General features: G+C 46.3%; 1 protein-coding gene and 3 non-coding genes across 4 annotated transcripts in view; all 4 read right to left on the bottom strand.

Moving 5' to 3' along the window:
* Positions 1–13,526, bottom strand: part of LOC140400001 (histone H2B-like) — a 135,700-nt gene that overhangs the window by 109,805 nt on the left and 12,369 nt on the right. The gene's annotated exons all lie outside the window — the stretch shown is intronic.
* On the bottom strand, positions 313–401 carry trnar-ucg (transfer RNA arginine (anticodon UCG)). Its single transcript is given in 2 exon segments — positions 313–348; positions 365–401. It is a non-coding gene; the product is annotated as a tRNA-Arg (tRNA).
* On the bottom strand, positions 7,137–7,208 carry trnaw-cca (transfer RNA tryptophan (anticodon CCA)). The gene has a single exon. It is a non-coding gene; the product is annotated as a tRNA-Trp (tRNA).
* Positions 7,614–7,685, bottom strand: trnag-ucc (transfer RNA glycine (anticodon UCC)). Its single transcript has one exon. It is a non-coding gene; the product is annotated as a tRNA-Gly (tRNA).

Here is a 13,526-nt window from a genome sequence, read left to right as displayed (position 1 = left end):
CCATGCTGCCAACATCTATGACTCTATGACTCTGTCTGTCTTCGTGACGACATTAGAATTTCCTCCACAGAATTGTATTGAACCGATTAATACATAATATTTTATTCTATACTTGATCCAAGTCAAACAGATACTGCGGATTCATCAGGGGATAAACAAAATACTAGGATGAGAGCGAATTGCATGAAAACAATGTTAGAAGGAATTATATACCATAAAAAGCACTGCAATGCTTGGATGGAAAGGTGGAACTATGAGCTGAGGAGGGAAAACTCGGCTGTCAACAAGTTCCACCGGATTTACTGTATGAAACGACCGCGGCAGGACTCGAACCTACAATCTTCTGATATCATCATTAGATTCATCGAAGTCAGACGCCTTATCCATTAGGCCACGCGGCCACCGCCTGTATTTAAAGAAACTTTTACTTGTATTTAAAGAAACTTTTACTATCATTCCTAATGTTACTGGCTAGCCTACCTTCGAATTTGATCCTCTCTTTCCTTATCTATCTCTTTGTTATCCTCTGTTTGTTTTTGTAGTCTTCCCAATCTTCTGACTTCCCACTACTCTTTGCAACATTATAGGCTTCCTCTTTTGCTTTGATGCATTCCCTAACTTCCTTTGTCAGCCATGGCTGCCTAATCCCCCCTCTGATAACCTTTCTTTTCTTTGGGATGAACCTCTGTACTGTGTCCTCAATTACTCCCAGAAACTCCTGCCATTGCTGTTGTACTGTCTTTCCCACTAGGCTCTGCTCCCAGTCGATTTTCGTCAGTTCCTCCTCAATGCCCCTGTAGTTACCTTTATTTAACTGTAACACCTTTACATCTGATTCTACCTTCTTTCTTTCAAATTGGAGATTGAATACGACCATATTATGATCACTGCCTCCTAAGTGCTCCCTTACTTTAAGATCTTTAATCAAGTCTGGCTCATTACATAACACTAAGTCCAGAATGGCCTGTTCCCTCGTGGGCTCCATCACAAGCTGTTCCAAAAAGCCCTCCTGTAAACATTCAATGAATTCCCTTTCCTTGGGTCCACTGGCAGTATTATTTACCCAGTCCACCTGCATATTAAAGTCCCCCATGATCACTGTGACCTTGCCTTTCTGACATGCACTTTCTATTTCGTGGTGCATCTTGTGCCCCTGGTCCTGACCACTGTTAGGAGGCCTGTACATAACTCCCATTATGTTTTTTTTGCCTTTGTGGTTCCTCAACTCTACCCACACAGACTCCACATCATCCGACCCCATGTCGTTTAGTGCTATTGATTTAATTGCATTCCTTATTAACAAGGCAACCCCGCCCCCTCTGCCCACATCTCTGTCTTTTCGATAGGTTGTGAATCCCTGGATGTTTAAATGCCAGTCCTGAACCCCCTGCAACCACGTCTCTGTGATGCCTACCACATCATACCTGCCAGTCACAATCTGGGCCACAAGCTCATCTACCTTGTTCCGTACACTGCGCGCATTTAAATATAGCACCTGTAATTCTCTATTGACCGTCCCTTTTTGTTTTCTTAGTGTGGTGGACCTTGGTTTACTGAGCCTTTCCATACACTGTGTCATATTTTGTGGGATGGGGACTATTGTAACCTCTCCTGAGTTCTGTCTTTTCGTGCTTTTTTGTATTCCTAAGCAGCTACGCTTCCCACTGATTATTTCACCGCTTGGTTCCCTGACTTTCCCTTCCCCGCCAATCTTTAGTTTAAAGTCCTATTGACCACCCTATTTACTCTTTTCGCCAGAACACTGGTCCAAGCTCGGTTCAGGTGGAGACCATCCCAACGGTATAGGTCCCCCCTGTCCCAAAACTGATGCCAGTGTCCAATGAAAAGGAACCCCTCTTTCCCACACCACTCTTTCAGCCACGTGTTAACTTCCCTTATTCTTGCCTCCCTATGCCAATTTGCACGTGGCTCGGGCAGTAATCCGGAGATTATGACCTTTGAGGACCTGTTTTTTAATTTGAATCCTGGCTCTTTATAATCTCTAAACAGGTCCTCTTTCCTAGACTTGCCTATGTTGTTGGTACCGACATGGACCACAACAACTGGATCCTCCCCCTCCCTCTCCAGTATCCTTTCAAGCCGGTCAGAGGTGTCCCGCACCCTAGCACTGGGCAGGCAACATACCATGCGGGACTCTTTATCCTGCTCACAAAGGATACTATCTATCCCCCTGATAATAGAATCCCCTACAACTACAACTTGCCTATTTACTCCCTCCCCTTGAATGGCCTGCTGAACCATGGTGCCTTGGTCAGCTGACTCATCCTTCCTGCAACCCTGTTCGCCATCCACACAGGGAGCAAGTGCCTCATACCTGTTGGACAGAGTCAAGGGCTGAGGCTCCTGAGTTCCTGACTGCTGGTTCCCTTTACCTGCCTGACATGCAGTCACACCCTGCTGTCCCTGGCCACTAGCAGGATTTAAACTACTTACTCTGACAGGTGTGACTGCCTTCTGAAACACAGTGTCCAGGTAAGTCTCCCCCTCCCGGATGTGCCTCAGTGTTTAAAGCTCAGACTCCAGCTCATCAACTCTGAGCCAGAGCTCTTCGAGCAGCCAACACTTACTGCAGATGTGGTCGCTGCAGCTCGCAATCGGACCTGCCAGCTCCCACATCAAGCAGCTCAAGCACATCACCTGACTAGCCATCACTAATTAATTAATTAGTTTAATTTAAGTTTATGGTGGGGGCAGCTTCAGCCAACATTACAGCTTACATTCACAAAAATGTTGGCTGCTATCAATGAGGAAGCAGTTAGCTGCGGTGATTTATACCGGAGCAAAGTCAACTGTCATCTCCAGATTTACACTTTTTTAAATGGTGTCAGTGAGTTTCTTTAAGTTTCTATTAATTCACAAATAAAATGAGATCAACATTATTTCAAGTAATTCAAACTTAAGATTCTGGCAATTTCAATCAATTGCTTGCTAAAATAATTAACTTATGTCAAAGAGGTGGCGAAATCCACTGGTTTCCTTTACCTTTTAATTACTTCAAAATGTAACTTTGCTGGAGTTTCACTGACTCGAAAGAAAGGTATCCAATTGTACCACAAGCTGCAACTTTGTTGGAGTTTCACTGACTCGAAAGAAAGGTATCCAATTTCACCACAAGCTGCCAGCTATCTCAAGCTGCTGTTAACCCTTTGAGAGACTTCTGCTTTAACTAACATGCAGCATCCAGTTTGTTTTAAAATGTATCTTTTCTCGCCACTACAGTCCAAGGATACAATTTTAGCTTAATGAACGATAGTTTCAAAAACACTCTCGTGGAACTAAACCGTCTTTCCAGATGTCCCATCAGTTCATCAAAAACACTCGTAGACCGGAACCATCTTTCCAGATGTCCCATCAGTTCAATTTTCTAATCCCCAGACTGACCTTTGATTTTGTCGAGACGATCTTTCCGTACCAACCGCGAGTGACCAGACAAATCAGACCATGAGAAGAGGGGAAAACCAATGTGTGTCATTTTACAGCTACACACATTGTGGGCCCGTTTCACTTTCCTTGTCGAAAATCAGTCTAATTCTGATTTCGCAGTTAGTCGGGAACCGTCTGGAGAAATCCCGGGTTTCCGGCACCAAATGACAAAACATTGAATTCTTTACCCGTCAGTCTGGCCTCGAAAAACTCGAGATGCATTTGTAGGCATAGTATTATTTATTTTTAACCAACTTGCAAGTCTGAATCGCATCACACAAACCCAGAACACAAGCTGCCTCCTGGGTCTTCCGAATCGAGTGCTATTGGAGACAAAGGAATCTCTACAAATACATTCAAATGACATCAAGTTTCACATACAGATTCCCATTGGTCATCCTATACCCCTCCTGACCTGGCAATACATCCTAATTGGCTCACTTCTCATTCCTTTACCCTGGATCTCTTGTTACCCAGCGTCCTTTTCTCCTCCTCCACCAGACACACCTCCCCCTTTCGTGCCATGCTTTCTGAAATCCTTTGTCTGTGAACTCACTCGGATTAGACTGGCCTACATCTACATTACTGTAACTAATATATTTAAACTAACTATTTTATATCACATTCATCAGCTTCACAGTTCCAGGGTCCCAGGTTCGATTCCCGGCTGGGTCACTGTCTGTGCGGAGTCTGCACATCCTCCCCGTGTCTGCGTGGGTTTCCTCCGGGTGCTCCTGTTTCCTCCCACAGTCCAAAGATGTGCAGGTTAGGTGGATTGGCCATGCTAAATTGCCCTTAGTGTTGGTTGAGTGGGGTTATTGTGTTATGGGGATAGGGTGGTGTGGGCTTGGGTAAGGTGCTCTTTCCAAGAGCCGGTGAAGACTCGATGGGCCGAATGGCCTCCTTCTGCACTGTAAATTCTATAGAGAACAATATCCAATAATAAACCACTACAGAAACCGAGATCACAGTTTCGCCACTCGGACGGATGTGAACAATCCAACCAGACTATTTAGAACAAGCGGAGATTCCTGCCTCCAGCCACCTCACTTTCTCCAGCTCTCTTCCTCAGCTCGAAACACACGAAATCACGCAAACGCCTCCAATCAAATTATTATTGCCATGGTCGGGAATCGACCCTGGATCAACTGCTTGGAAGGCAGCGATGCTCCCCAGTATCCCTCCATCACTGACTGCCGAATGTTGAGTCCTTTTGATGCTTTGCTTTGTTTCGTAAACAACGTCTTACTATGTTTCTGTTATTTCACTCCAATTTAAAATGCTCCTGAATGAAAGTGTCCGTGTCGCACGGCTCCCGGTCAGCCAGGAGATGGCACCAGTCCACAATAAATGTTTTTACTTCTGATGTTCTGTGTGTCATTACATAGGACTCTTGCTCTGGCCTGAGACCTCACCTTGTCCTTGTGTCCTGATGCTGCCGTTTGCACCCTGGTTAAGTAATCATAGAATCCCTCCAGTGCAGAAGGAGACCATTCGGCCCATCCAGTCTGCACCGACCCTCGGAAAGAGCACCCAAACACGGCCCAATCCCGTAGAACCGTTTGGATACATCAGGTGTCAGTCTCCTCTGGAGACGAGGGTTCAATCCCACTCCTGACATTGACATTGATTCTCAGCTGCGATAAAATGCCAGAGGTCCCGGGTTCAAAAACCCGGATGGTGTCATTGACTGAAATCGGGAGGAGGTTTGAGCTCCAGGGAAGTTATTGCAGCGAATATATCAGTGCAGAACACGTGAAGAAACGGACAGGGTATTTAAAGGTCGTTTGATCATGGTGTGGGATTCTGAATTGATCCTCAAGTAAAAACAGCATCCACGCAGCTGGCTGAATACAATGGTTGTTTGTACCTGATAAACCTTTGATTTGACGGACGCGCTTGCGGGTTGAGGTGGCCGAGTGGTTAAAGGGCCGGATTGCTAATCCATTGGGCTCTCCGTGCTTGGGTTCGAAACCCATCATTGTCGATTTTCCATCCTGCTTTCTCCCAAGTGGGACTCATTTTTCCAAAGTATCTGCAATCACTGATGTGACAATCCAGTCCAAGTTGTGAGGCCGAATTGCATCGAGTTGTGTTGGAAGAGCGAGAATTGAAAATTCAGTCTTGTTCCGATTGAGATGCATTGATCGGGTAGTGAGGTCGGAACCACTCTGTCTATTGGGTAGTGTTAAAGCCAAGCGGCATTTCATTGTTCGAGAGAATGAGGAGTTTAGGGAATCTGGATATTTACCCGGCAAAAATCTGCTGGAGGAGGAAATGAGGGGAGTCCAAAAATGTATTCAGAACCTTAATGTAGCGGCGGCAATGCAGATTCACCAGAATGATACAGACAGAGAAGGTTTCAATTACGAGAACAGATTAGAATTATAGAATCATAGAATGGTTCCAGCACAGGGTGCGGCCATTCCGCCCACCGTGTCCATGTCAGTCGCCCAGAGCTGGAAAATCTCAGCAGACCTGGCAGCATCTGTGGAGCGGGAACCAGAGAATGGGAAGCAGGGTCAGACTGGACTGGAAACTGTAACTCTGTTTCTCTCTCCACAGATGCTGCCAGACCAGCCGAGTTATCCAACATTGTCTATTTCTGTTGCAGGATTTTATGAAGAATCCCCATAGCGGCCTTGCCTTTGTGCTCGGCGTTTCTATTTATTTATTTAGTTCTGTATAAATTTAGAGTACCCAATTATTTTTTTCCCAATTAAGGGCCAATTTTGCGTGGCCAATCCACATACTTTGCACATCTTTGGGTTGTGGGGGTGAAACCCACGCACACATGGGAAGAATGAGCAAACTCCAGACGGGCAGTGACCCACGGCCGGGATGACGCTTCTATTTATAAAGACTGGTCCCGTATGGGCACTAAGGGTAATTTGGCCAATCCACCTAATCCACGTCTTTGCACTGTGGGACCCACGCAGGCACGTGCAGAACGTTCAGACTCCGCAGAGAGAGTTAATCGAACATGGGAGCCTGGCGCTGTGAAGCCACCGTGCTAGCCACTTGTGCTACCGTGCTTTGTGCCCAGAGAAGTTATTGCAGCGAATATATCAGTGCAGAACACGTGAAGAAATGAAAACGACATTTTAACACCGTTTCACCATGGTGTGGAACTGATATATCAAATAAAAAACCGCACGCTCGTGCACCCAGGTAACTGGCTGAATGCAATGGTTGTATGCAACCCCGATAAACCTTTGATTTATTTGCTGAACAAGAATTTCCCCATCTCCGCCTTAAACATAATCAATGTCCCGCTTCCGCGGCCTTCTGAGGCAGAGTTCCAAAGTCGCACAACTCTCTGAGAGGGAGAAATTTCCTCATCTCCGTCCGAAAAAGAGCGACGTCCTTGTTTTTAACTGCCCAGTAGTTCTGGTCTCACCCACGAGCAGTGAGATTGAACCAACTGTTTGGGCAAGCACGGTAGCACAGTTGGTTCAATATTCTCAGATAATAATATGGATGCGACCAACGTGCGGCTCGAACCCTCGATGCTGGGAGTTAGAGTCCCATGCTCTACCGACTGAGCTATCCGAATGTTTGATGAAACTGCTCAAAAATATAAACTGAGCGGGTAAATCTGAAACATTCGGACAAATTGTGGTTTGAACGGAGTCATTTCGGAAACATTCCCACAGAGAGAAATTCCTGGAACCAGCGGCAGAAAAACTTCCTGAGCCTGACGTGATTTGAACACGCAACCTTCTGATCTGGAGTCAGACGCGCTACCGTTGCGCCACAAGCCCAAGCCCAAGAACTGAGCGTTTCTCCTCATAGATTTATGTTTTATTTACACACAACCGTGCGAAAGGAACCCAAGGAGGTTAGATTGAGGGATACTAAAGGGCCCTGAAGTAAAGCAGCTGTATCACGTGGTTAAGGTGATGCACAATAATCCATTGTGCTCTGTACACGAGGCTTCAAATCCCATCCTCGTCTGTAACGTGTCTGTTTGGTCCACTTCATGAGGCTTGAGTGAAAACGCTGTGATTTTTAGCTTTTGTCGGAGGGCTTGGGCAGTGAATCGTCGAACACTGTCCATATTATTTTAATTCAAATCTCGCTGTACTTGCCACTAAATTCCGAGTGAGAAACTTTCTCTTCCTCAGTTTGAAACTCACAAAGAGGCGCAAAAATTGCGAATTTATTATTGCGATGGCCGGGAATCGAACCCGGGTCAACTGCTTGGAAGGCAGCTATGCTGACCACTATACCACCATCGCTCACTGATTGGAGACGTGTCCTTTTGGTTCTTTAGATCAGTTTGATTTACTGTTTCGTAACAAATACTTACTTTGCGTAAGTTATTTCACTCCAATTTAAAATGCTCCTGAATGAAAGTGTCCATGTCGCACGGCTCCCGTTCAGCCAGGAGATGGCACCAGTCCACAATAAATGTACATTCTGTGTGTCATTACACAGGACACTTACTCTGGCCTGAGACCTTAACTTGTCCTTGTGTCCTGGATGCTGCCATTTTCATCCTATTTCAGTAATCATAGAATGCCTCCAGTGCGGAAGGAGGCCATTCGGCCCATCGAGTCGGCACCGACCCTCGGAAAGAGCACCCGATTTCGGCCCAAACGCACCTAACCTTTCGAATACGTCAGGATGGCCGAGCGCAGGTCGCAGTCTCCTCTGGAGGTCAGGGCTCGAATCCCACTCCTGAAATTGACTTTTCCTCCGCGAGGCACCATCCAAACCTGGAACCCCTCCCTAACAGCACTGTGTGTGTACATACACCATATGGACTTGCAGCGGTTCCAGAATCCCCTCACCGCCCATTCTCGCGGTCAATTAATGTTAGACTGTAAATGTTTGGCCGAATCAGCGACAATCACAGCCAGAGAGACCTGCAATAACCCTCAGGGCAGGAAAGGCAACTCATTGTCCTTTGACCCAAAAGCAAAATACTGTGGATGCTGCAAATCTGAAACAAAGACAGAAAATGCTGGAAATATTCAGTTGATCCGGCAGCATCTGTGGAGAGAGAAACAGATCGTTCCAATGAAATGTCAGGATCTGAAATGGTAACTATTTCTCTTTTCACAGATACTACAGATCCGTACAGTATTTCCAGCATTCCCTTGTGATTAGCTGAACATCCTCAGACTCTGTAGCTTAGTCCGGTAAAGTGTCTGTTCACAGAAGAAAAATCTGGACTCAAATCCCAGCCCAGCCTTATTCCGTTTGACCACCTGTGTGCGATTGAGAACTTCCTCCACAACAGGGTGAAATGTGTTGGATTTCTAGTCGGAAAATATGCCTTTTGCAGGTTTCAATTCAGTAGAATATCTACAGAGATTGTAACGCAAGGACTGATTTCAGCTGCCATCATCCAGTTGTTAAATCTTTCCACTAGAAATCCACTGGATTTTCCCCTTTGACTTGAGTCCTACTCCCAGAGGATCAGTACAGTATTTTCAGTAATATTATATTTTGAATGCTCTATTTCCACAGAATTGTGACGCTGAAATTGCTCACACTTCTCTCCATTGTTATCTACTCTGCAGGTGTCGACTGCACCATCTAATGGAGACATGCTCACAGGGCTGTGAGAGAGGCTTTCTTTCAGGCATGAGACCTCTTTTGGTCCATCAACAGCAACCGGATGTACGCAGAGGAACTCGGAATAGGGAGCCCCTCTTCCCAGGATGGACTTAATCAGGGACAAGGTGTTGTTTGAAGAGGGAATCAAAGGTCTGAAGAATTGGTCTGAGATTCCTGGCGTTTTGCGAAGAGACCAAGGTGGTGGAGCAATGTGACAATAGCAGGATACGAGTTTGGGATATTATCCAGTCTGTGCTGGGGGGCTGCGGGAAGGACGTTGTCTTGTCTGCCCACCCAAGCTGAATGTTGGGATTGAGGTGGTGATCAGATTCCGAGAGGAGGGTGAAATCCTTTCACTGAGTTTCAAGCTCACAGTGCGGTTGAGTGTCTTGAGTTACAAGAAGATACAGACGGGATGGTCAAATGGGCAGAAAAGTGGCTGATGGAATTTAACGCTGAAAAATTAGATGTGATCCATTTGGTAGGGGGGTTTTCACAGTAACTTCATTGTAGTGTTAATATAAGCCTATTTGTGACAATAAAGAATATTATATTATTATTATTGGATTAATGTGAATGGCCTGACACTGGGAAGTCCTGAGGAACAAACGGACCTTGGAGTGTTTGTCCAGAGATCTCTGAAGGCAGAAGGGCAGGTTAATAGGGTGGTGGAAAAGACATTTGAGATACTTGTCTTTATCATTCGGGGTATGGATTACAAAAGCAGAGAGGTCATGGTGGAGTTGTATAGAATGTTGGGGAGGTCACAGCTGGAGTACCGTGTGCAATTCTGGTCACCACATTCTAGGAAATATGTGACTGCACTGGATGGGGTGCAGAGGTGATTCAGCAGGATGTTGCTTGGGATGGAGCATTTAGGATATGAAGAGAGGTGGATAGGCTTGTTTTCTCTCTCTCGCGGGAACAGAGATGATTGAGGGGTGATCTCATCGAGGTGTACAAGATTATGTTAGATATAGACAGGGCGGATAGGGAGCACCTGTTCCCCTCAGTCACAAGGGGACACTGTATTATTCTGTGATTCTGTTACAGATCAGATCTTGGAGGTATCGCTGCTGTATTCCCAGGAGGCGGTGATGTGATCCGGAGAGCAAAAGCTTCCATCGAGGACGGGGTTCTCAATAAGAACAGACTGGAGGTGTGGGATGTTAGAATCTGCTCAGCACTGATTCATTTTTATTCATTGTTGTGTCCTAGAATAAACACGTGGATTGTAGCGGTCCATTAAAAACAAAAATAGAATTCGGAAGTTTCTGGACAGTAACTTCACCATGTCCACGTTACATCACTCAGCATCCTCAGCTGCATCACATCTGGTCCACGTTTCCACAGCAGAGAGCAGTTTCACAGCAGAGAGTACATTTCCACTGGAGAGATCGCAGTTTCTCAGCAGAGCGCACAGTTCACGGCAGAGAACACAGTCCCACAGCAGAGAACACAGTAACACAGCAGAGAGCACAGTTTCACAGCAGAGAACACAGTAACACAGCAGAGAGCACATTTCCACAGGAGAGGTCGCCGTTCCCCAGCAGAGCACTGTTCACAGCAGAGATCATATTCCACAGCAGAGAGCAGTTACACAGTAGAGATCTCGGTTCCACAGTAGAAATCACAGTTCAGCGGGGGAGAATATACTTAAATATCGGAAAGCAGTTTAATTAACATCAGGGAAGACCTGTCAATAACAGAGTGAAGATGCAGATAACACAGTTACACAAGAGGAAAGAGGGGAGATTTTAGAACAAAGAACAAAGACAAAGAAAAGTACAGCAGAGGAACAGGCCCTTCGGCCCTCCAAGCTGTGCCGACCATGCTGTCCATCTGAGCTAAAATCTTCTAGTCTTCCTGGGTCCGTATCCCTATATTCCCATCCTATTCATGTATTTGTCAAGATGCCCTTAAATGTCACTATCGCCCCTGCTTCCACCACCTCATCTGGCAGCGAGTTCCAGGCACCCACTACCCTCTGTGTAAAAAACCTGCCTCGTACATCTCCTGTAAACCTTGCCCCTCACACCTTAAACCTATGCCCCCCAGTAATTGACCCCTCTACCCTAGGAAAAAGCCTCTGACTATCCACTCTGTCTATGCCACTCATAATTTTGTAGACCTCTTTCAGGTCACCCCTCAACCTCCGTCGTTCCAGTGAGAACAAACCAAATTTATTTAACTGCTCCTCATAGCTAATGCCCTCCATACCAGGCAACATCCTGGCAAATTTCTTCTTCCGCACCCTCTCTAAAGCCTCCGCATCCTTCTGGTAGTGTGGCAACCAGAATTGAACACTATACTCCAAGTGTGGCCTAACTAAGGTCCTATACAGCTGCAACATGACTTGCCAATTCTTATAGTCAATGCCCCGGCCAATGAAGGCAAGCATGCCGTATGCCTTCTTGACTACCTTCTCCACCTGTGTTGCCCCTTTCAATGACCTGTGGATTAAACTCCATCTGCCATCTCTCCACCCAAGTCTCCAAACAATCTAAATCCTGCTGTATCCTCTGACAGTCCTCATCGCTATCCGCAATTCCACCAACCTTTTTGTCGTCTGCAAACTTACTAATCAGACCCGTTACATTTTCCTCCAAATCATTTATATATGCGACGAACAGCAAAGGTCCCAGCACCGAACCCTGCGGAACACCACTAGTCACAGCGCTCCAATTAGAAAAGCATCCTTCCATTGCTACTCTCTGCCTTCTATGACCTAGCCAGGTCTGTATCCATCTTGCCAGCTCACCCCTGATCCCATGTGACTTCACCTTTTGTACCAGTCTGCCATGAGGGACCTTGTCAAATGCTTTACTGAAGTCCATATAGACAACATCCACTGCCCTCCATGCATCAATCATCTTCCAAAAACTCTATCAAGTTAGTGCGACATGACCTCCCCTTCACAAAACCGTGCTGCCTCTCTCTAATACGTCCATTCGCTTCCAAATGGGAGTAGATCCTGTCTCGAAGAATTCTCTCCAGTAATTTCCCGACCACTGACGTAAGGCTCACCGGCGCGTAGGTACCTGCATTATCCTTGCTCCCATTCTTAAACAAAGGAACAACATTGGCTATTCTCCAGTCCTCCGGGGCGTCACCTGAAGACAGAGAACACTGGAACTTAATGGGAACACTTTCTATATATGATCAGTCAGTCGAAGCTTGTGTGTTATCTTGTGTAAGGTGACAGTGTCCAGCTGCTGCGTGTGTTCAATTGTTGGTGAGTTACACAGTGGAATTGTGCCGCCAGGGTGAGCTGTCGAGCACATGTGGTCCTGATGAACAACACTGCCGAAGTAAGGAATTGTGTCGCTTCAACGCAATAAAAACCATTAGAGCAGAGTGGCGCAGCGGAAGCGTGCTGGGCCCATAACCCAGAGGTCGATGGATCGAAACCATTCTCCGCTAGTTGTTTTTTTTATACTTTCCGTTACAGTAAAAAGAAACATTTAGCTTCTCGCCACAAGTATATCTGACATTTCTTTCCAGGAAACGGGTTTTTACTCGGCTGGAAGGGGGTTCCAGCAAACACTTAATTTGTGCAACCAATGTCTGAAATGGCATTTACTCACACAGGGACACACGCTGTAAATGCTGCAAACACACACAGGCTTTCCATGATTGCAGAATGTTCAGCACCATTCACAACTCCTCTGTTAATGAAACAGTCCATGTCCAAATGCAGCAATCCTGGACAATGTCCAGGCTTGGGCTGAAACGTTCCAAGCAAAGACCATCTCTAATACGTGAAAATCTAACCATCGCCCCTTGACATTCACCGGAATTCCCATCACTGAAACCCCACTGCCAACATCTGACTGATTGTCATTGGGCAGAAACTGAACTGTTCATATAAATACTGTGGCTAGAAGGCAAGCCAAAGACTCGGACTCCTGTGGCGAGGCACTCACTCCCTGACTCCCCAAACCCTGTCGACACAGCATAAATCAGGAATGTATTGGAATAATTTCCATTTCCTTTAATAGTTGCAATTTCAACAACACTGAATAGGTTTGACACCATCTAGGACAAGGCATCCTGCTTGATCGGCACCCCATCCATAAACACTCACTCGCTCCAGCACTGATGCAGAGTGGCAGCGTGTATACCAGCGACAGGATTCACTGCAGGAAGTCACCAAGGCCCCTTTGGCAACACCTTCCAAACCCACATCCACCACCATCTAGAGTGAACAAAGAACAAAGAAATGTACAGCACAGGAACAGGCCCTTCGGCCCTCCAAGCCCGTGCCGACCATGCTGCCCGACTAAACTACAATCTTCTACGCTGTCCGGATCCCTCTATTCCCATCCTATTCATGTATTTGTCAAGATGCCCTTAAATACCACTATCATCCCTGCTTCCACCACCTCCCCTGGTAGCGAGTTCCAGGCACCCACTACCCTCTGCGTAAAACACTTGCCTCGGACATCTACTCTAAACCTTGCCCCTCTCACCTTAAACCTATGCCCCCTAGTAATTGACCCCTCGACCCTGGG

The sequence above is a fragment of the Scyliorhinus torazame genome, chromosome 24 (assembly GCF_047496885.1).
Source record: "Scyliorhinus torazame isolate Kashiwa2021f chromosome 24, sScyTor2.1, whole genome shotgun sequence".
In the NCBI taxonomy this organism is placed as follows: Eukaryota; Metazoa; Chordata; class Chondrichthyes; order Carcharhiniformes; family Scyliorhinidae; genus Scyliorhinus; species Scyliorhinus torazame.
This window is presented reverse-complemented; position numbering and strand designations above follow the sequence as displayed.